Raw genomic sequence first — 24,893 nt, forward strand, 5'->3', positions numbered from 1 at the left:
GGCTTATGAACTGAAAAGTCCTGTATATCCGATGTGATTTTCATTTAGCAATCGGTCTATTTAACGGAAATATTTTCCCTTTGGTGTCAGATTTTGGGAGAGTGGGTACGCCATGTTGGCTATTTCCTGATGAATGGATGTGGTTTTCCAAATGTGCATTGTGCTTTGGGGTGGGACCTTACCAAGACCCCAGCAGCATAGGTTGGTGAGTCCTGAGTTCTGGTTCCACTTAATGCCAGGGTGGTTTGCCAGAGGGCAAAGGTCAGAGCTAAGGCAAGAACAGCAAAATGATCAACGAGCCAGGATCAGGCAGGTCCAGGGTCCACGTACATCCAGCAGGGTGGGTAACGGCTGGGAAGGAGGCCAGGAGCAGGCTCTCCATGACAGTGAAGTCTGATTGACATGGGGGGATGAGTCCCTGGTGGGAGAGCAGTGAGGTGTGGGGCAGGGGAGGTACCCAACTGGTAGGGCAAGAGTACTATCATCGGAAGGTTCTGATGCCACCCCCGTTTGGGCTACTGGAGTGTCACATCATATGAGAATGGCAAGCCTAATGGCTTAGACATGCATGGCTCAAAGGGAAACTGACTGGTGAGCATCATAAATAAGTGACAGCCAGGAACTCATGCTGGGAAGCCTTTGGTCCAGATGGAGCAGCCATTCAGCCTCTTGGCTCTCAAAGCTGAGGGTCAGGCAGGATGCTGAGGGCTCCAAAGTTCTAAGTGGAGACACCTATCAGGAGCCCAGGCAAGCCTGAAGTCATGGAGGAGACAGGCTGCCTGCAGGCCCACAAGACTGGGTATGTGGCCTTGGCCTGGCCACCCGTAATGCCATGTCCCGATACAACCACCTTATGCTTGGCCCCCTCAAAATTTCAAAGAGGGTGAAGTCTGTCATCCACTTCTCTCTCCTTACTTCTCTAATGTCTTACCCATTTTATCACGTCTTTACTAGCACACCTCAGTTATTAGGTCACTAGTTCTGGCCCCTGAATCTCAGGGGAATTCCACCTTCAAAAGAACTTTAGGAGAACCTCTTGTTCTCCCCATCCCATGGATCAGATTCGTCTCAACTTTGCCTCAGTCCTCTTTGAAATTCTTGGTTTACTATCTGTATTAATTTGCTAAGGCTGCCATCATAAAGTATCACAGACTGGGTGGCTTAAACAACAGAAATTAATTTTCTCACAGTCCTGGAGGCTGGGAGTCTGAGTTGAAGGCATTGGCTGGGTTGGTTTCATCTTGGCTTGTCGATGGCTGTCTTTTCCTCATACAGTCTTCCCTCTGTGTGTGTCTGTGTCCTGATTTCCTCTTTGTATAAAAACACCAGTCAAATTGGATTAGGGCCCACCCAAATTACTTCATTTAATCTTTTTTTTTTTTTTTTTTTTTTTTTTTTTTGCGGTACGCGGGCCTCTCCCTACTGTGGCCTCTCCCGTTGTGGAGCACAGGCTCCGGATGCGCAGGCTCAGCAGCCATGGCTCACGGGCCTAGCCGCTCTGCGGCATGTGGGATCTTCCCAGACCGGGTCACGAACCCGTGTCCCCTGCATCGGCAGGCGGACTCTCAACCACTGCACCACCAGGGAAGCCCACTTCATTTCATCTTAATCTTTAAAGTCTCTATCTCCAAATGAAGTTATACTGTGAAGTATTGGAGGTTAGGGCTTCAACATGTGAAGTGTGGGGAGAGGTGGGACACACTTTAGCCCATAACACTGTCCAATAATGTAACCGGTTGATGTACTGTTCTTCCAGAGGTATTCTTTTTTCCTAACAAGGTGTTCATAGGCTCATAGACTGGAAGAGACTTTAGAGGTCATCTGGTTCAATTCTGTGAGCCAGAAGGTGAAGTTGGTAATGATGGGATGATGGGGGTCACAGACAATGGGACTGGAATGTTGAGTGACCTATTTTTTACACTGATATTTTGGACAAATTATACACGTAGGAGGAGAGGTTTTCTACCCTTGTGTATATTTGTTTCTGCTTAGAGTAGTGCTTCTTGTAATATATACAATCACACATATTAAATCACAAGATATCTGATCTTCCCGCATTATTATTAGAATTACTTTTTTAGATAGTTCAGTGTAATGGGCCATGGAAACAATCTTTTTCTGCCTTGTAGGGTTTCCTAGGACCCTTCTGGAAATAGGGCCAATGGAGTGATCATATGATCCAGTCCTGATCGATCAGTATCTTTTCCTGTTGTCAACAATGTTTGATCCAAAGAACAGGCATGTGACCCAAGCAGAACCAGCTAGAGTCCTTCCCTGGGACTGTCGTATGTTCTCAGTTTGTTGCAGCTGCCGGGGTGGGTGCTCTGTATGGGGAACGACGTGCCCACCAGAGAAGTGAGGGAGGAAGATGAGCAGAGACGCTGAGAGATGAGAGATGGGAGGAGAAAACCCTCAGGAGGCTCTGAGGCCCTGAGACTCCTCATTCCTGCAGCTCTTCCTTCAATCCTGAGAGTTCTCTTGTGAGCTCTTCAAGCTAGGAGAGCTACTAGGTATTCCCTTCCTTTTTTTAACTTGAGCTAGTTTGTTGGCTTTCTATTACTTCCAACAACAACAAAAACCCTAACTAATCCGCTTAACTCAATTTAAGCAATGAGCATTATGCTCGATCATTATATTCAGTAACTGTTAGTTAACCGTGTTCATCTGGCTCCATAAATCAGAAGTCTAAAGCCACTTGAATGGTTTTATCATTGACTCAGACACCGAGGGGCAGACACTAGAAATTGTTTCTTCAAGACCTGTTGGTGGTTTGATTGGAGGTTCCTTGGTAATTCAGAATTAGGATTTAGGATTTGGGACGTGTGGCCTGAGAACATATCAGATGCCTTTTCAATATTTCTGAAGTATTGTGAAAGACAAGCATTCATTAATGACATTTGTCTTCTGTCTGCTCTTTTTGCCAGGTATTCTGCTAAGTGGTGCTACATCACTAAGTGGTCTGCAATAAGCAGCAGTATCCAACAGTTCGGTTAACACACAGGGAAGATACATTTCTATAGGAAGAAAATAGTTAAATCCCAATAAACTGAGATCAAATGAGCATTCACATAAATGTGTATAAGATCACAGACCAAAATGTTAACCTGGAATAATTAAAACAAGTATTGGTTAACCCTGGGGGATTAAAAGCAAAAATATAAGTTCATAAGAAGTCTGATATCAATGGATTTAATATTTCCAGGGAACTCTGAAGGTCTAAAACGTGTAATCATGTAATTTTTCTGAGGTAAGAATTTGAAGTCCACTTGCTAAAGGATGGGCATGCGGCAGGAGATAGCTGAGCTGCAGGTGAACTTAGCCATCTGAACACAACTTCTTAATTCTCTACCTGAAGTCACACGGTGACTCTTATCACATTTCACAGTGAAAAGTGGCCCAGAAAAGAAAAGCACCCAGTAGGGCAGGTGGGGGAAGTAGAGGCGTGTACAACTGATTACTCTTACTCAGAAAATGGACGTTCGCAAGGACAGAAGCATGTTGGCTTTGGAGGAGACTCGGGTCTGTGAAGCAATAGTCCATGTAGGTTCTTTTCAGAAACAAGAGTGAGTGATTCCTCCACTTGCTTGAAGAATGCTCTTACCTGTACCAGAATTACTTATCAACAAAAAGACGAAACTTAAGTAAAAGTTGAGATGACATTGGTCTTTGATGTGATGATAGGCCCACCCCGGACACACACGATTCTCAACAGCAATAGGCCTCAAGGGAAATGTATTTTAATTAGCATGTTGAAAGGCTTTACTGCCTTGTTTATAAAGTTACGAAGGATTTGCAGGGGCCACTAAACATCTTTAGTTATAATTTACTTCACTTTGTGGGAGAAGCAACATCCTTGAGTGGTATTAGCAAATGCGGGGTTCTTGCTAATGACCAGGGTCTACTATAGTAGAAAGAGCAAGAATTTAAGCTTAAGTTCCCTTTCAGTTAAATCAGATCTTCACAGTATAGACCAGACAGAGAACATCCTGCACGTGCTTCCCTGCTTCAGGGTACTAAAGCAGCTCTCACAGTATCTGTCCCAGTGGAAAGGAGGAGATCCCCGTGGTCCCCCATTTTGAAGGGAGCAGATCTGGTAAGAGCTATCGGAAGTGTGGGCGTTTAAAGATACAGGGAGCCCAAGACCCGTTATTCCACAGCCAACAGGCAGTGAGTCCTGAGAGTGCTGCTCAGTGGATTAGCTTCAGGTGAAGTTTACAGACGACTGGCCAGTCAATGGAATAGTCTTCTCTCTGAATGTACCACGAAACCTCTGCTTTTGCCGAAGCATTCAGATACCACTGTTTAAGCGAATGCGTCCTGTTCTGGCTTTGTCTTACTCATGGGATGAATACAGGTCCTCCAGCCTCCTAAGGAAAGTGTGCACCCCTTCCTGACCGTGTGGTCCCCAAACTCCCCCGGTCTCCAGACAGCATGGCAGAGCCCCACATTTAGATTTGGGTTCTGGCACCAGAAGGACCTCTTCCCAAACTCAGAAGCTTGACCAAGATACTTACTCAGTCTGAAACTCTGTTTTCTCATCTACAAAAAAGGGATAGTAATATCTATCCTGCGCACTTCTTGGGCTCTCATAAGAATGAAATGAAATGATGTGAAAATCACTTGAAAATGTCAAGAACCATGCAAGTGGCCGCTTTGTCGTTGTGTTCTTCTCAACACAACAATACAGCTTCACCAGTCTTATTTAGTTATTTTTATATCCTTGACTTCTGTGGGAAAATATTTACCCTCTGCTTACTAAAGGGTGGGTTTTCTACCCACAAAGTTTCTTTTGTACTTCCTGCTAGTTGGAAAGATTTCAACACTGTTCATGTTCTTGTTCTATGATGAAACTGCTGGCGGTGATGGTGATGAGGTTGGTGGGCAGAAACCTCCTCGCGTTTGCTGTTGACACAGTGCTCAGAAGAACCAGATAAGGTCCCAGCGTCTCATGCTTGCTCTGTAGCCCTGTACCTAGCACGCTCTGTGCATGCATTCCATCATTTCGGTCCTCCTATTCCTGCCGGAGGAGGCAGGGCCCAGACCCTGTACCTTGAGCCAAGCCACAAGCGCACAAGTGCACAACGTGGAGACTCAGCTTTGCCTGACTTGATCCCATAAACCTGACTCCTCGATTCCAACCTGTTTCACTCTCCTCGATCCTGGGGAAAGGACATCAGCACCGTTTATGAAGCACCCCTTACGGGCCAGTCTTAGTGGTAGATGCTTTATACCTATCATTTCATTTAACCCTTACCATAATCTTATGAATTGGGGTTCACTGTCTTCGCTTAACAGAAGAGAAGCAATGAGGTTCCAGAAGGCTGACAGTCTTGCTTGATGTAGTTGACAATATTTGGACACAGCTCTGACGAAAGCCCAAATCTATTTTCTTTCCCCTGCACCAGAGGGGTCCATGCTTCTTGACTAGGAGGACCTCTTCTAAAGATAAACATTTTTCAGGATGCCCCATGTGATATAGTTGTGCCCTTAGTAACCTTTTTAAAGCAAATATATGAAAATGCTACTGCAAATTTAATCACTTTAAACTGAATGCCTGTTTTATTAACTAGCACAATGTCACGTACCTCTGGAAAATGGAAATGCCCACATGCATAATGCATTCCACAGCCTCTAGGCCATGCCTGCTGCACAGTTGGATTTGTGGACCTCTAGTAGTAGCTCCCGCCTTCCCAGGGGCTGGGGCCACAGGTGGGGAACTGCTCTGGTTAGTGGTGGCCTTTCTGCAGAGGCCTTCTGGCTGAGACTGCAAGCTGACCCCAATATCAGTTTCCCTACTTCTGAAGGATTGGAATTTTAGCTGGATGTGCAACCACCAATAAAGACTACATTTCCCAGACTCTTTATGACTAAGTATAGCCCCATGTCTGAATTCTGACTACCAGAGCATGAGTACCAGTGATGGTGTCAAATTCTGTGTTCGGTACACTTAGAGGAAAGGCCATTCTCCTCTTCTTTCTTCCTTCCCACAAGTTACTTGTGGATGCAGTGATGAACCGTCTTAGACCACAGGGGTGGAGGCCTCACCCTTGTACCTGAGGAGCTACAAGATCGAAGGCACCAGAGTCAGTATCCCAGGCTGGACTCTTTATGCAAGAACTTCTTTAAGCTATTGTTATTTTGGTTCATTTTAGGCCTTCTTTTCTTTTTCTTTTTTTTTTTTTTTCTTACAACAGCTGAACTAATCCTTACTAAAATTGCCTTCAACTGTAAGCTGGGGATGAACTCCCAGTCACTCCTCTGAAGATCTTAATTAAAATGCTTCCTTAATTAAAACAGCTTTAATCAAATCTGTTAAGAGTATGGACTCTGGGGTTAGAGGATATGGCTTTAACCAGGCCTGCCACGTACTAGCCATGTGGCCTGGGGAGGTTACGTCACTCACCGCCTCCTTTCTGTCTCTCTCTGCCTGACCGCTGGGTCGTGGCTCTCATTACTTTCATCTGGCTGCCACAGTCGCCTCCTAACTGGCCTTGCCCCCTTTCCCAATCCAGTACCCATAATGATCCATCAAAAACACGAAACAAAAGTATGTCCCTCTGCTGCCTTTTCTTTGGGCTGATACACACTCAACTGTACCATGGCAGCCTGGCCTGGGATCAGCTGACTGGCGCCTCCTGTTCCGGCCTCAGGTCTTGCCCTCACGCACCGCATGTCTGCGTCGTGGCCTGCATTCGCCCCATTCCTGAAAGACACAGGTGCTCCCTTGCTGGGCCCATACCTACTGCTCCATCTGCCCACAGCTGTTGGCGTGATCGGCTCCTTCCTTTCCTTCAGCTTAAAGAGTCACGTCCTCAGAGAGGTCTTCGCTGACCCGCCCTAACTAAAGAGGGCTCTCCAGCCCTCCACCCGTCTTTGCCATCACTGCTCTCTCTTTTCTTCCTAACACTTATCACAGGGTGGACTGATTTGTCTGTTTATTGTTTATTAACTGTCTCCTCTTCTAGAAAGTAAGCTTCATATGAAATATTTTTTCATTGAACAAATGAATGAACGAACCTCAGTTTTCCCATCTGTAAAACCGTTCCTCTCCCATCAGTGTCCGTCAAGATGTATGAAGGAATGTAGTCTGTTGTGCAGAGCCCAGTGCCGGGCACAGAATAAGCATGTCATCTATAATAGCCACCATCCTCATCCTGCCTGTGTAAGAGCCATTTCACCAGCTCCCATTTGTTGGCCTTGCTCTCTCTTGAACCCCAGTACTTCTCCATTTCTTTCCCTCTCATTTTCCCCATCTTATGTTTTGAACACGCTTGATCATTTCCTATGCTTGGTTCATACCCTTCATCCTCAGTCAAGAGCTCAGCATCCCTTTCCCTCCCACATCCCCCCTCCCCCCTCCCACAGGGAGCTCCCGGTTGTCCTCAGAAGCTTCATCTGGCTGTCCCCATGGGCCACACTGTCTCTGGTGTTGGTTTCGTGGAGCCCTAGGACCACACACCCTGGCTTGCTGCCTCACCCTCAGAGCCAAGAGTAGGGGATTAATGTGGTTCCTCAGCCCGTGGTTGAGACTAGAGACCCCAAGGACTCTTCTCCATTCAGTGTCCGTGGACCGCACATCCCTCTCCCAGCACAGCCCCACACGCACTGTGCAGCATCGCTCGAGGTGCGTGGTTCCCCGAGAATCTGCGGTGGGGCCGGTCCGCTCCAACTTTAGCAGGTTTGCTTCATAGCTTCTTTCCAGGTGCACCATGGAGAAGCCAGTGCCTGGTGCTGTCTATCGGGGAATATTAATTGAAGAGAGAAAAATCCTCTTTTCCTTCTGTTTCTCACCAAGTTGGCAATTAAGTGCTGGTGTTCGTATATTTGAACTGCCAAATTAATATCTGAACTTCGTTGTGCTGACCCTTTTAAGTTGGTCTTTTAAAATAAGTCACCAGTTTTGAAGGACTATCCTTTTTTTAGCCCACGTACAAGGAATCTATCATCTGCAAATAATTAGACAGTGGGAATTATATTGTATTGCTAATGAGCAGATGTGCATACTTATAGTGGAGGAACAGCTGCACACATACAAAATGCAAAAAAGACCCAAACCCAGCATTATGAATTCTGAAAGAGATTTCATTCTTTTAAGAATTTCAGAAACAGGAATAAAAGAAACAAAGAATTTAACTGATATTTTTCTTTATTAATTGTTCTTTCAGTCATACTTTTCCTTGCATAACATTATCATATATGTACACAGTATCTTTGCTATTTGCAAATGTGCTATTTGCACTTTCAAATCCCTCTCTCATATAATACTATAGAGCTTATATTTAACATTTTTCCTCTGCCTTTCTAGTGCTTTAAGGGCTTGGTGCCTCCAGACTCAATGACAGACTCCTACTGGGTATTTACTCTGGGCTGGGCATGATGCTAGGTTCTTATGTGCATGTGATCCCATTTGATCCTTAAAGTAACCCGTGAGTAGGTGGTCTTAAACCCATTTTACAGATGAACAGACAGGCCCAGAGAGGTGAAGTGATTTTCCATGAGCCAGTTAGTACTTTATTGTCAGAGCTGGGATTTGGACCTAAAAGTTCAATTTCAAACCTTGTGTTATTTCCATTGTATGGTACATGGTCCTACACTGTTACAAGATGCTATCAGCCAACAGAAAACACAACCACACCGTAACTGGAAACAGCAGCACATTATCCAATGAAGAGTATCTGTCCTAACAAGCTCCTTGTCATACATATTACAATTTTATAAACTGTTAAGGATTTTCAAGATTAAGAAGTTCAAATAGGCTTTTTTTAGGCTATAAATCAAAATTTATTTGTAATGGATAGTGTGGTAGCAGAGGTTAGGAATGCTAATATCTTTTGGCATCCTAAACCAAGGGCAGGTATCCAAGAATTTCTTTTGAAAGATGTGATTAGGGCCAGTAAGTTCAAACAGGCTTTTGAAAACTTTCAGCCAGGAAGAATTCCACATATTTGAGATAGGAGAGTTTAGGTCATTTAAACTTTGCTGATCAATTCCTGAAATAATATAAAATCAATAAGAAGAAATGAAGTCAGAAGAATTTCATTACTTCACATAAAAGAGTATTAAATTAGATAAGAGAAAAAAAATCAGAGCTGATAACATTGGCAGGAACTAGAATTTCCAGGTTCTTAAATGGCAGGCTAGGCTATTCAGATCAACTTCTCATCAAAAGCAACTCAAAACGTTGGATAAGATATAAAAACATATTAAAAGCATCACATCAAAATGCCGACAAAATGATTAGGAATTACCATGTAAAATTGAAGGGAACACAGGAATCCAGACTGGTAAGCAGGGGACTAAAACACCTTTGCTCTAGGGAATTTGCCAATTCCAGAAGAGTTTAGTCTTAAGGACCTTATTAAGGATATAGAGACTGTGACCAATGCAATTAAAGCACTCGATCTAATGAACATATATAAAACACTGTACCCTACACCTTCTTAATCACACATGGAAATGTACTAAGCCATAGAGTCTCAATATGTTGTAGAGGGACTAAAATCATAGAGATTATGTTTCTCTTATCATAATGTGATTATGCTGGAAATCAATAGCAAAAAGATATGTAGAAAATCCTTTTATGTTAGAATAGAAGAAATTTTCTGATTATCTTATGGATCAAAGATAAGCCATAATGGAAATCAGAAAATATTATGAACTGACTGGTAATTAAAATACTACACTTCAAAACTTATAGGGCATGGTTAAAGCCGTTCTTAGAAGGAAATACAGAGCCTTAAATTCTTACATTAGAGGTGGTGAAAGACATAATTCAGCATTCATCTCAAGAACTTAGAAAGTCAACAACAACATAAACCAAACAATGAAGGAGAAAGAAATAATGAAGAACAGAAGTAAATGGAATAGGAAATAAAAAGGTAGTAGAGAGGATTAAGGAAGCCAGAAATTGATATTTCAAAATGGCTAATAAAATTGATAAAACATTGGTCAGTTGATCAAGGCAAAAATGAGGTCACAATACCCATTATTGGGAAGAAAAAATGGGATATCACTGCAGATAGGCAACTTTATGTCAATACATTTGAAAAGTTAGATAATTAGTCAAGACAGAGTCCTTAAAAATATAACAAAACTGGGAATTCCCTGGCAGTCCAAAGCACTTGGTGGGACTCGGTGCTTTCACTGCCGTGGCCTGTGTTCAATTCCTGGTTGGGGAACTAAGATCCTGCAAGCTGCGTGGCATGGCCAAAAACAAAACAAAACTGAATAGACCTATAATCATTAAGAAATTGAATCAGTATTTTAAAAGCTTCTCATAAAAATAACTCAGCTGCAGTTTTTTTGTTGTGTTATTTTTGTGGATCTTTAAAGCTGATTCTGATGTTTTTTTGGAAAGGCAAAAGTTTAAGAAAAGCAGAGACACTCTTGCATAAGAACAAGAGGATGGGAGGATTTGTTCTTCCAGATATCAAGATTTATTATAAAGCACATACTACCCAAAGCAATCTACAGATTAAATGCAATCCCTATCAAAATACCTATGATATTTTTCACAGATCTAGAACAAATAATCTTAAAATTTATATGGAAGCACAAAAGACCCCAAATTGCCAGAGCAAGCAATCTGGAGAAAAAAGAACAAACCTGGAGGTATTGTGGTCCCTGACTTCAGACTATAATACAAAACTACAGGAATCAAAGCAGCATGGTGCTGGCACAAAAATAGACACATGGATAAATGGAACAGGATAGAGAGCCCAGAATAAACCCACGCACCTATGGTCTATTAAGCTGTGACAAAAGAGGCAAGAATGTAGAATGGAGAAAAGACAGTCTTCAGTAAGTGATGCTGGGAACACTGGACAGCTACATGTGGAACAATGAGATTAGAACACTCCCTAACACCACATACAAAAAAAACCTCAAAATGGATTAAAGACCTAAATGTAAGACCTGAAACCATATAATTCCTAGAAGAGAGCATAGGCAGAACACTCTTTGACATAAATTGTAGCAATTTTTTTTGATCTGTCTCCTAAGGCAAAAGAAATAAAAGCAAAAATAAACAAATGGAACCTAATTAAACTTAAAAGCTTTTACACAGTAGAAGAAACCATTGACAGAATGAAAAGACAACCTACTGAATGGGAGAAAATATTTGCAAATGATGTGACTGATAAGGGCTTAATATCTAAAATATATAAACAGCTCATACAACTCAATATTGATAAACAAACAATCCAATTAAAAAATAAGCAGAAGACCTGAATAGACATTTTTCCAAAGAAGGTATACAGGTTGCTAACAGGCACATGAAAGATACACAACATTGCTAATTGTTAGAGAAATGCAAGTCAAAACTGCTGTGAGGTGCCACCTCACACCTGTCAGAATGACTAACATCAAAAAGTCTACACATAAATGTTGGCTAGGATGTGGAGAAAAGGGAACCCTTGTACACTGTTGGTGGGAATGTAAATTGGTGCAGCCACTATGGAAAACAGTATGGAAGTTCCTCAAAAAACTAAAAATAGAACTACCATATGATCCAGCAATTCCACTCTTGTATGTATATCTGACAAAAATGAAAACACTAACTCAAAAAGATACATGCACCCCAGTGTTCATAGCAGCGTTATTTACAATAGCTAAGATACAGAAGCAACCCGTGTCCATCAACAGATGAATGGATAGAGAAGTTGTGGTATATATATATATAGAATGGAGTATTACTCAGCCATAAAAATGATATTCTTCCATTTGCAACAATATGGATGGACCTAGAGGACAAATACTCCATGTTTTCACCTGTGTGTGGAACCTAAAAAATAACACAAACAAATGTATATAACAAAACAAAAACAGACTCACAGATACAGAGAACAAACTAGTGCTTACCAGTGGGGAGAGGGGAGGAGGGGGGCAAGATAGGGATATGGGATTGAGAGTATAAACTATTATGTATAAAATTAATAAGCAGCAAGGATATATTGTACGGCACAGGGCAATATAGTAATTATTTGGTAATTTTATTTTTTTTTAACTTTGGAAAGTTGATATTTCATTTTAAAAAATTTTTTATTAAAGTATAGTTGATTTACAAAGTTGTGTTAGTTTCAGGTGTACAGCAAAGTGATTCAGTTATACATATACATATATCCACCCTTTTTAAGATTCTTCTCCCTATAGGTCACTACAGAGAATTGAGTAGAGTTCCCTGAGCTATACAATAGGTCTTTATTAGTTACATATTTTATATATAGTAGTTTAAGTGAAGTATAGTCTATAAAAAATATTGAATCACTATGCTGTACACCTGAAATTAATATAATATTATAAATCAACTGTTATTCAACAAAAATAAGTTTAAAAAGAAAATCTAAAATACTGTAAGAAGAGTGAAAAAAAAAAGTAAATTCCAAGTAGATTACAGACCTAAATGTGAAAACAAAACTACAAAACTTCAAGTAGATAATATCATTATGATCTTGGGTTTGAGAAGCATTTCTTAAACAAGATACATAAAACACTAACCATAAGGGAAACTATTTGATAAATTTAATGATATTAAAATCACAACTTTGGTTCATCAAAAAAATCATAAAGAAAATGTAAGGATAGGAAGATTATATTTGCCAAAGTATTAATATCCAAGATATATAAAAAGTAGATTTTAAAATTATCTCCAGTAGATTTTAAAAAATACAGACCACTGAATAGAAAAATGGACAAAGGACTTATAATGGTGAGGAAACATGAAATGATAATCTATGCCATTATTAATCAAGGAAATGCACATTAAGATCAAGTGAGATTTCATTACACACCAAGCATACCGACAAAAAGTGAAAAGTCTGACATTAACAGACTTTAATGAATTGGCAAACATTTAGAGCTCTGACAACTCTCATGAATTGATATGGGTTTATAAATTAGTACACCTACTCTGGGAAATGGTTCAACATCTAGTTAAGTTGAGGACATGCAAAGCCAACAAGCCCACAATTTTATTTCTAGGTATGTACTCAAGAGAAATTTATACATTTCTCTTGAATGTACTTAGCAGTCCCAAGCTGGTAATGTTCATCAGCAGTAGAGTGGATAAATCAGTTATGATCTATTCATACAAAGGGATATTACAAAGCAATGGAAAGGAAGAAAATAGAAGAATCTCATGAACATGACAGTAAGTGAAAGATTAAAACCACAGAATAACTTCATTGATGTAAATTTCAAAAATAGGTGATTACTGTTACAAAAATCAGGTGTGGGTACTCCTGGAGAGAGGGAAGGTATTGTCGTCATTAGGGACACATGGAGGGCCTCCAAGGGGACTGACAGGTGTCTGTTTCTTGACGTGAGTGGTGGTTATATGAGCATTCGCTTTATAATAAGTATAATAATATTACATATTGCAACATATTATATATAGTATGATAGCATTAATGTAAATACTTTAATAAACTGCATTTATGTTTTATGAACTTTTGTACATTTATGTATCTTTCTGTAATCAGATCTAGAACTTACAAGGGTTCATATATTGATTGCTGTTCCTGTTAATAATATGAACAATGCCCATGATGAAAGAATAACTTTGTGAATGTGTGTGCATATGCATGCTTGGTACTGATTCAAATGTAAACATCTTATAAATCTCATTTACATGCCTAATGTTCTGTAGGGGAGTACTTTGGCTGACTCATTGCTACAAAACTTTAAGATTTGGACAGGAAATAGTGACATAGAAATTTTAATATTTTGAAAGTTTTCATATATTTTGATGATAATTTGAACATTTGAAGACTCATTATTTGGTCAAACTTGGGAGTCTGTAGCATAAGTGGATATGGAGTCCCAGACATTCTAAGAAAGATATAATAATTTAAAATATTTCCTTTGGCTGGCCAGAAATAGAATTTCTCTTTCTTAAAAGCAAAAACTATACTAAGATAAATTTTTTTTGCCTTTTAGGAAGACATCACCACATCTTTTCAAAATAATTTATCTATGATTATAGAAGTAATGTTTTTTCATTACTGAAGCTCAAACCCTTCCTTTTAGGTACAGCGTGAATATTTGACACCTCTGTTATATAACAATTTTCTTTTATCTCTTTTGAGATGCATTGCATTAAAAAATAGAAACAATATTGTGGAAATGGTAGGGAACACAGAATACTTTCTTTCAGAAGAGAGCCATGTAATATCTTTCATAGTTCACTATTTTCTACTTCAGTTTTTTTGTTTAAGTGATATATAATTTACAAATTGAGATAGTAGTGGATAAGAGCATGGCTTTGCAGTTAGCACTGAAGTTAGCACTTTGCAGATCCAGCACTGGCCCTTGGCAGGTGCTCAACCTTTCTCTGAGTGTTATTCAGTGTTTTTTTTTTTTTTTTTTTTTTTTAAGTTTATTTATTCATTTTTTTAATTAGTTTCTGCTTTATAACAAAGTGAATCAGTCATACATATACATCTGTTCCCACATGTCATTTAACATGGACAGAATTAGTTTTCAGTCAGGTAATGTGAGATTATTCCATATTAATAAGACTTGTCTCAAACACCTGAGCTAAAGTCTGGGTGTGCCAGGAAGAAGGGTCACATGGGTGATAATAAGAGGTGCCAAGTGTTGCTGTGAGGGATGCAGGTTCATCTGCCTGTTGGAGGACTTCAGAACCCTGTGATGTTTTGCCCCCATGGAGGCCCTATTCTCCAGCAGGAGGCAGGAGGTCATCCTTGAACCAACACTCCACCAGTGCCACTCCTCTGTGGTGGTCTTCCTGTGCCGTCTCTGGGGAGGTGGGGTCAGTTTAAGAAGCAAGGAGTAGAGGTGGTGACTCTGTTCATGTATTTGGAATGTTGGAAGTTCTTTTTTTTCTTGCTTTAAAAAAATTTTTATTTTATTGATGTATAGTTGATTTACAATGCTAAGTTAGTTCCTGGTGTACAGCAAAGTGATTGTTATACATATATATAATCGTTTACATCTGCTAATCCCAAACTCCCAATCCATCCCTCCCCCACTCCCTCTTGGCAACCACCAGTCTGTTCTCTACGTCTGTGAGTCTGTTTCTGTTTCGTAAATAAGTTCAATTGTGTCATATTTTAGATTCCACATATAAGTGATATCATATGGTATTTGTCTTTCTCTTTCTGACTTACTTCACTTAGTATGATCATCTCTAGGTGCATCCGTGTTGCTGCAAATGGCATTATTTCATTCTTTCTCTATGGCTGAGTAGTATTTTGTTGTACATATGTACTATATCTTCTTTATCCATGGAGTGTTTGAAGTTCTGAGTCATTCATTGGTTGTTTCATTATTCATTGAGAGAAATTTTGAAGAAGCAATTAGGAGTGTTCAAAATCTAGTAAACAGAGTTATAGCAGCTAAGCCTCTACTTATGCTAATCTCACGAAGTGAATTAAATACAGTGGAGACATACCATCCTGAGTGCGACATTTTAGCATGTAGCCCAGTGGTCTTTCTCTGAGAATGGTGGCCCTTGGGCACGTGTAAGCCAGATGCTGACCACAAGAACTTCGATCTCCTTAAGAGATCATTATAGCAATTTAATAAACTCGTCTAATAATACTTTAATAAACATATCTAATAAGAGTTCATCTAGGAACCTAAACAACTAAAGTGATGGAATGTAAGAAACAACATAGCCCTGGAGGTGGGCAGTAAGGTGGCTTGAATGAGAGCAAAGCTAGGTGAATAGCTTGAAGTCTTAGGTTAGCTTCCCTAGACGCAGAGCCTGAGACAGGGATTTAGTACATGTGATTTATTGAGGAAAAAGAAAAGAACCTGTAAGGGAGTGAGGAAAGTAGCGTAGGGAAGGGGAAGAAGCTGAGTAGGGGTGTGGCCTCAGGTAGCCTGACCTTGGCCTGCTCCACAGAGGAGCTGGGAGAGGGGGATTATGGAGGTGTGGTCATATGACTTGTTTCACTCAATGAGATATGAGTGAAAGTATGGCTTGGAACTTCTGGGAAGTCTCTTTAAAGATAGAAGAAGTGGGAAGAAGTGTCCTTCTATTTTTCCTTTTTCTAATCTACAACTTGGACGTGACAGTTGTAGCACCAGAAGGCATCTTATGTCCTTGAGAATGAGAGCCATCTGCTAAGGATAGTTGTATAGAAAGAAGAAATCTGAGTCCCTGGTGACCATGTGCCACCCGACAACCACTAGGGCACCTAACTCAGTACCTTTCACTTAAAGTGAAAAAGAAATATAATTCTGTCTTGTTTAAGCCACTGTTACCTTTGTTCTCTGTTAACCTGATTGCAGTGCCTAAGTGGTATGGTGAGATGGGGCTGTACCAAATTTTGAGAGATACGAGACTTTCTGAGAGATATGGTAAGATAATCTAGTCACCAGGAAACATGTTGTGATAACAACTTTAATGCTTCTTTTTTTTCCTGCCCAAGCTATTAAATAAGAAGGAAAAAAATGTGCTTTTCTTGCCTTCTCCATAAAATTGAGAACTTTCTCTCTTGCAAACAATATGCATGTTGATTTTAATTTGTGCTTATGTTCTTCTCTTCTTTGTGGACTTGCAATGTGTAGCTTAAAATGCTATTTTACCAAAAAAGGAAAAAAAAGGTATTGTGTTCTCTAATGCAAATCTCTTAAATTTGGGAGTAAAAAGTGAAACCAAACTGGTAACCACTGAAATAAGCAGATGCAAATGAAAATATGAATACCAAAGACCTCTGATACTCTTTTATGACTGTTGGTTTCCACATATCCTAGAGCTTTCACTTTCACATGTTGCTTCATTTAGCTGCTTTGAATATGTAGGCTTTTATAAGCAATGATATCAAAAGATGTAGTTCATTAATATATAGCAGTGGGTCTCAATTTTGCCCCCTAGGGGACATTGGGCAGTGTATGGAGATATTTTTGGTTGTCACAACAGGGTGGACTCTGCTGGCATCAGTGGATAAAGTCAAGGGATACTGCTACACACCCAACAATGCGTAGGGCTGCCCCTCACAACAAAGAATTACCCAGGGGCTTCCCTGGTGGCGCAGCGATCGAGAGTCCACCTGCCGATGCAGGGGACACGGGTTCGTGCCCTGGTCCGGGAGGATCCCACATGCCGCGGAGCAGCTGGGCCCATGAGCCATGGCCGCTGAGCCTGCGCGTCCGGAGCCTGTGCTCTGCAACGGGAGAAGCCACAGCAGTGAGAGGCCCACGTACCGCAAAAAAAAAAAAAAAAGAAAAAAAAGAATTACCCAGGCCAAGATGTCAATAGTGCCAAAGTTAAGAAACCCTGATAGGGAATCCTTGGTAGTCATCGTTTTATTTTAACAGTTCAGATGCCCAACGATGTCTTTAAAATCACTTAAATTTCATTTCTAGTATATTAATTAATTTCTTAGCTTCTTCTTCCCCCTTTAAAATAGCCCAAGTACTCTTGCCTCCCTCAAATGACCTAGTTAACACTTCCCCTTGCTGATGCTTTATCAACTCCTGGTATGCAAAAGAGTGACTGAGGCTTATGCTTAACCAAAATCACATGGAAGCCCAAATTTCAGTGTAATTTCCTGGGGTGCTGGAGCTCATGTCCTTCTACTCCACCATCTTGTCTCCATCCTCTTCCTGGGGTGCCTGGATTAAAAAATCAGGAATTGAACATATTTTTATTCTAAATCCAATGGATACTTTGAAGGAAATTTTACTTTACTTGCCTTCACTTTACTTTTCAAAGGCACCTTACTTTAGTGAATATTAATATGCAGAATAACTGATTAATGTTCTGGCTTTTATAACATTTCAAGGAATAATAAACACGTCAAAACTCTAAATCTAGTGTGAAAAATATGAAAATGAGTATGTTTCATAGCAGGGAGTTGCAGCATTATGTCACCTTTCTACATCTGTCACCTTTCTGCATGATGTTCACTCTGGTCTGAGAATGGAAAATCTGAAAAATGATGTCCTTAGGCTTTGTTCACGGGACGAAGGGTGAAATATTAGGCTTGCAGTACTGGGAACAATGATAGGATCATGTAGTGAAATGACCCACTATTGCAAGGAACTACCAGTTCATTTATTCAACCTACACAACCAGAGACAGCCAGGAAACATTTGTTAAGCATCCCTGAATTAGGGCTCTGCAGAAGATCCAGGTGTTCATACTAGCTTTATCATCACACACCATGGAGAATCAACTGCAGATCATGGAGGAGGCTGTGGAAAGGGAAAGAAAAACGTTACTGAAGGATTTTACCGAAAGCAAAGGTAAAGCTAGGTGACTGCCTGGCTTAAGGCATAAAGGAGACTCAAATGAAACATGGATTACTACAAAGTTGAAAGCTTGGGTTGCTAGAAGAATGGTCCAGTCAATGGATAGAGATGAGAATGGTGGGGGACAATGAAAGATAATGAGGTCAAGTTGAGAATCCAGGGATGATGGAGCCTAGATATGTAAACGTCTAGCGGGAATGTGGCTCTACATGGCTGATGCCTGGAAGAGAACTTGAATCACAAATTCAGACTTATAAGTTCACAGCATAGAAAAGGAAGTTTCCGTTGGAGGACACATGGAAGGGAGGGTGACGGACAAAGACCGAGCCCAGGAACATCTGTAGTAAGGAGGATGGTGGGGGGAAAATGGAAAAGCAAATAGACATAAAGTGGTCAAGAAATAGTGAAATTCTGAGGTGAGTACAGTGTTACAAGGCGAAGGGGAAAAGCATTTAAGGAAGGAAGGCGCTGTGAACACTGTTGGATCAGAATGATCAAGAAGAATGAAGATAAAAGGGTAAAAAAATAGATAAAATTATTTTGTTTTGATTAATCATGGTGATTTAAAAATTTTTGTCACCATCCAGATGCTGTTCATATAAATTTTTAATCTGAATTATTTTACGGAAATAAATTTACAGAGTCCATTTGTTAACAGAATAGAACAAACAAAAAATACACCCAAAACCTCCACAAAAACCTTAAGGGAATTTTTTCAGTCTGTCTGTCTGTGTCCCCATACCCATTATTTTAACTATAAATGGTTTTTTAAAATTAGGGTGAGAAGATATTTGGAAAATATTTAGCTCAAAGACTTCTGTTTATGATCAAGAAGGAGTAATAGGAACTGGATTCACTCTCCCACTTGAAATAACTAAAAAAATCAGACAAAACAATGAAACAATGGTTCTCACACATTAGACATAAGAAAAACAAATAAACAAGTCCTACAAATGCCCTACCTTATTTCCTGGAGAAAGTTTCTAGGCTGCAAAGCAAGGAGGAGGAACCCAGGCCAAGTCTCACAGTCTCCATGGGTTCAGAAGATGGCACTGGGAGTCCAGGGATGCTGAAGAAGGTGGAATTCACAGAACAGAAGAAGGGAGGAGAGAGACACTCAGAGAGTGGACTCTCCGGGGATCTGCAAAGGGCCCTCTTAAGTAATTGTCTGAGTACTGACCAGCATATGTGTGATTAAACAACCTGAGGCCAGAAAAAGAATCACCTTGAAGAATTAGAGGGAACAATTCCCAGAGCTCACACAGGGTTGGGAATACTGCCCATTCTCATTACCTAGAATGGAAAAATATGAAAACTCATTGAACATCAGGTAGAGTACTTCTGAAGGCTTTACCTCATTAGTGGGGCAGTTAATGTAGATTAAAAGTTTTTCTGGTCCAAAGTAACAATGCTTGAAAGCAAGAATCAAAAGGATATGTTATTTTTGCAAAGTAGCTTAATCTCTCAGAACAAAGTATATGAATACATATGGAGGAATAACAAAATATCCAGCACCCAACAAGATAAAATTCACAATTTCTGGCATCCAACAACATGCAAATAAGCAAGAAAATGCTATCTTTAATGAGAAAAATTAATTCATGGAAAATGATATAAACTTGATGCAGATAATGACACTAGCACAGGTTTTAAGGCCATTAAAACTGTATTCAGTATGCTTAAGAAGCGAGAGGGAAGGTTGAACATGTGAAGTAGAAAGACAAAAAATATAAAAAAGACCCAATCCATCTTCAAGAGATGAATACTACAATGCCTGAGATTAAAAAATTGAATAATGTCAGAAAAAAATCCAAATTTGATAAAGACTATAAAACCACCGATCCACGAAGCTAAATGAACACCAAACACAAGAAACATGAAGAAAAACATCACAACACATCATAATCAAATCAGTAAGATAAGTGATAAACAGAAAATTTTAAAAGCAGCCACAGGAAAAAAAAGATAATTTCATACGGAAGAACAAAGATACAAAGATGGCAGATTTCTCATCAGCAGCAATGCCAGCTAGGAGACAGTGGAGCAATATCTTTAAGTACTGAAAGAAAAAGAATTGTCATACTAGAATTCTTTGCTGGTGAATACATCTTTCAAAAACAAAGCAAAAATATTTTTTCAGATGTACAAAAGCTGGATGAATTCATCACCAGCAGACCCAAGCTAGAAGGAAATGTTAAAGTAAGTCCTTCAAACAGAAAGAAAGAAAATGATGCCATCGGGAAATCTGGATCTCCACAAGGAATAAAGAGTACTAGAAATGTTAACTACATGTTAACTAAATATAAAGATTTTTAAAGATTTAATTATCTTTAAAAGATAAACCACTGCTTGAAGCAAAAATAATAAGTGTATTTTGAGGGTTATAAGATATGTAGAAGTAAAATGTTAGGCAAAAATAGCACAAAGTCAAAATACAGATCAATGGAACAGGATAGAAAGCCCAGAGATAAACCCATGCAGCTATGGTCACCTAATCTATGACAAAGGAGGCCAGAATATACCTGGCCAGAATGGAGCAGAGATAGCCTCTTCAATAAATGGTGCTGGGAAAACTGGACAGCTACATGTAAAAGAAGGAAATTAGAACACTCCCTAACACCATACACAAAAATAAACTCAAAATGGATTAAAGACCTAAATGTAAGACCAGACACTATAAAACTCTTAGAGGAAAACATAGGCAGAACACTCATTGACATAAATCGCTGCAAGATCTTTTTTGACCCACCTCCTAGAGTAATGAGAATAAAAACAAAAGTAAACATATGGGACCTAATGAAACTTAAAAGCTTTTGCACAGCAAAGGAAACCATAAACAAGATGAAAAGACGACCCTCAGAATGGGAGAAAATATTTGCAAATGAAGCAACTGACAAAGGATTCATCTCCAAAATATACAAACAGCTCGTGCAGCTCAATATCAAAAAAACAAACAACCCAATCCAAAAATGGGCGGAAGACCTAAATAGACATTTCTCCAAAGAAAACATACAGATGGCCAACAAACACATGAAAAGATGCTCAACATCACTAATTATTAGAGAAATGCCAATCAAAACTGCACTGAGATATCACCTCACACCAGTCAGAATGGCCATCATCACAAAATCTACAAAAAATAAATGCTGGAGAGGGAGTGGAGGAAAGGGAACCCTCTCGCACTGTTGGTGGGAATGTAATTGATACAGCCACTGTGGAGAACAGTATGGAGGTTCCTTAAAAAACTAAAAATAGAACTACCGTGTGACCTAGCAATCCCACTACTGGGCATACACCCAGAGAAAACCATAATTCAAAAAGACACATGCACCGCAGTGTTCACTGCAGCACTATTTACCATAGCCAGGACATGGAAACAACCTAAATGTCCATCAGCATGGGAATGGATGAAGAAGATGTAGTACATATATACAATGGAATATTACTCAGCCATAAAAAGGAACGAAATTGGGTCATTTGTAGAGATGTGGATGAACCTAGAGTCTGTCATACAGAGTGAAGTAAGTCAGAAAGAGAAAAACAAATATCATATATTAATGCATATATGTGGAATCTGAAAAAACTGGTATAGACAATCTCTTGTTTACAAAGCAGAAATAGAGACACTGAGGTAGAGAACTAATGTATGGATACCGAGGGGGAAGGGAGATGGGATGAATTGGGAGATTGGGATTTACATATATACACTATTGATACTATGTGTAAAATAGATAACTAATGAGAACCTACTATATAGCACAGGGAACTCTACTCAGTGCTCTGTGGTGACCTAAATGGGAAGGAAATCCAAAACAGAGGGGATCTATGTATACGTATAGCTGATTCACTTTGCTGTATAGTAGAAACTAACACAACATTGTAAAGCAACTATACTCCAAAAAAAAATGTAAAAAAAGAAAAAAAAGAAAGTAACAGAGGCAGTACAACGATGTGGTTAAGAGCAGAGTCCTGGAACCAGACTATGGAGAAATAAAAAATAAAAGCACACAATATATACTGGTAAAAAAAACAGCACAGAGTCTGGGAGGAGAGACTACAAAGTGGCAAACAACTACAAACTACCGCCACCACAACAAAACCAAAACAACTTTGATCCATATCTCGCACCATATACAAAACATAAGATGAATCATAACCCTAAATTTAAAACCTAAAACTATAAAACATCTAGAGGGAAATATAGGAGAAAATCTTTGTGACTTGGGTTAGGTAAAGTTTTTTTTTGATACAACACCAAAAACATGATCCATAAAAGAAAACACTGATGATTTGGACTTCATCAAAATTAATTTGTGCTCTTTGAAAGTCATTGTTAAGAGAATGAAAGACAAGCCACAGATTGGGAGAAAATATTTTCAAGTATATATCTGATAAGATATTAGTATCCAGAATATATAAAGAACTCAAAATTCAATAATGAGAGACAATACAATTTTAAAATGGGAAAAAATTGAACACTTTACCAGAGAAGGTGTACAAATGGCAAATTATCACATGAAAAGATGCTCAACATTATTAGACATTAAGAAATTCAAATTAAAACCACGATAAGATACTATTACACATATTTTGACAATGGCTAAAATTAAAAGTACTGACCATGACAAGTGTTTGTGTAGATATGACAACTGAGCTTTCATACATTGCTGGTAGGTAATGTAAAATGTTACAACCACTTTGGAAAAAGTTTGACAGTTTTTTAAAAAGGTAAGCATAAATGTATCAGCCATTCCACTCCCAGGTATTTATCCAGGAGAAATGAAAGCATATGTACATACAAAGACCTGTACATGAATAATCACAGTAGCTTTATTTTAATAGCAAGAGGCTGCAAGGAGCCCAAATATCCATCAACAGGTCAGTGAATAAACAAATTTGGCATATCCAATCAGTGGAACACTGCTCAGCAATAAAAGGAAGCAACTGTGATACATACAACAACATGGTTGAGTTACCAAAAAAGAGTACACACGACATGATTCCAATTGTATAAAGTTCTAGAAACATACAGATGACAGAATGTAGATCAGTGTTTGCCTGGGGCTTTAGGATGGGGGCTGGGAGTGGTGAGAAGGGGAGATTTAAAAGGCGTATGAGGAAACTTTTGTAAGTGTTCATTATCTTGATTGTGGTGATGATTTCATGGCACATACACGTGTCAAAACTGATCAAATTGTACAGTTTAAATATATACCATTTATGGTATGTCAATTATACCTTAATAAAACTGGTTTTAAAAGGATCTAACCCAAATCCTTACTGATGCTGAATTGAGGTCAGAGAGGTTAAGAGGCATGGATTCTAGATGGATCCATGTTCATCCTAGTGATCACAGCTTGCTTCTCTGCATTCATATGTTTGTTGATACATTCTAGACATTTCCTGAGACTGAGATCAGGCTCAGTGGTCTGTGTTTTAGCTGAATCTCTAGCAAGTTTCCTGAACTCAGCTAGATGCTTAGTAGCTCATTTCTTGACAGGAATTTTTAAATTCTTAAGTAGTATGTTGAAAACTTCTCCTCCTTGAATTTCTGCATTAGAAGTCACAAGGGGATGGGGGAGATATGTTTATTGAGCTCCTATGTAAGATACCTAGCAAACCTGTGAGGTATGTATCACCATCCCCACTTTTCCAAATGAGGACACTGAAGCTTAGATGGGTCTAGTACCTCGGCTGAGGTTACACAGTAAACACAGAGATGGAATTAGAATCCAGAACCATCTCGTGGCAAAACTCATGCCAGTTTCTCTGCTTCATGCAGCAGACAATAGTCAGGATCCATTTTTTCCTAGCAACTGGCTGTAAAAGAGAGGAATATAGATTCATCCTGGTGGGAGTCACCCGGTCTCTGTAGCCAACATGGATAGTCCTCTAATGAGATTGCTCCTTTGAAGTTCCCTAACACAGAGTCAGTAATTTCAGACCTTTAGGAATATGTCCTTCCTTGCCCTGATGTTTATTATCAGCTGGTGACTCCTGAAATTTCTTAATTACCTCACAACAGCTCACAGTGTGAACTTCCCTTTAAAATTTCCATGTTCAGGCATATTTCTCATCTCTCTAGTCTGAATATATAAAACAGGGCTAGTACCCAAAGATGAGCCAAAGTTTAGAGGGCCACTGAGCAGATGAGAACTCATGCATCTTTTTGCTTCATTATAGGTTAAGCATTTCTCTGTTTTCCAGCATTTTCTCTGGCTCCACTGAGAGAGAGGGAAATCTTAGAGCAGTCTCATGATGGTTTGTCCCTTTCAAATCTTATTTGGAGAAGGTGGATGGAGAAATCTCAAACAGTTGATGGATGCCAAGAGGGCAGTTCTTTGCAAGAATGCCCCAAAGCCCAGTCCTCATTAATCAGTTTAGAGAGTGTTATGGAAGAATTTTAAGCACAAGATGTTGCTTCTGAGCCGGTTATTCTCTTTTCACCCCCTACAGCAAGTCTATTGCTTACTTTCCTGGGATGTGAAGACAGCCAAATAATGTCAATAATTTATCCTCCTAGTTTTTCCAAAGCCAAGTGGAAGGCACAGTGAACTTTGCAACACATATTGAATCAATGTGAAAGAGAGCTCTGGATTTTTGATGATTATGCTCACCCAGGGTTCCACGGAATTCTGTGGCTCCCTTGAAACTGATCGTTCCATACGTCT

The 24,893-nt window shown here is 39.5% G+C and overlaps 1 protein-coding gene across 3 annotated transcripts in view; it reads left to right on the plus strand.

Moving 5' to 3' along the window:
* MSRA (methionine sulfoxide reductase A) overlaps positions 1-24,893 on the plus strand; it is a 389,488-nt gene that overhangs the window by 258,032 nt on the left and 106,563 nt on the right. The window lies entirely within an intron of this gene.

This window comes from Mesoplodon bidens, assembly GCF_964165515.1.
Source record: "Mesoplodon bidens genome assembly, chromosome: 6".
In the NCBI taxonomy this organism is placed as follows: Eukaryota; Metazoa; Chordata; class Mammalia; order Artiodactyla; family Ziphiidae; genus Mesoplodon; species Mesoplodon bidens.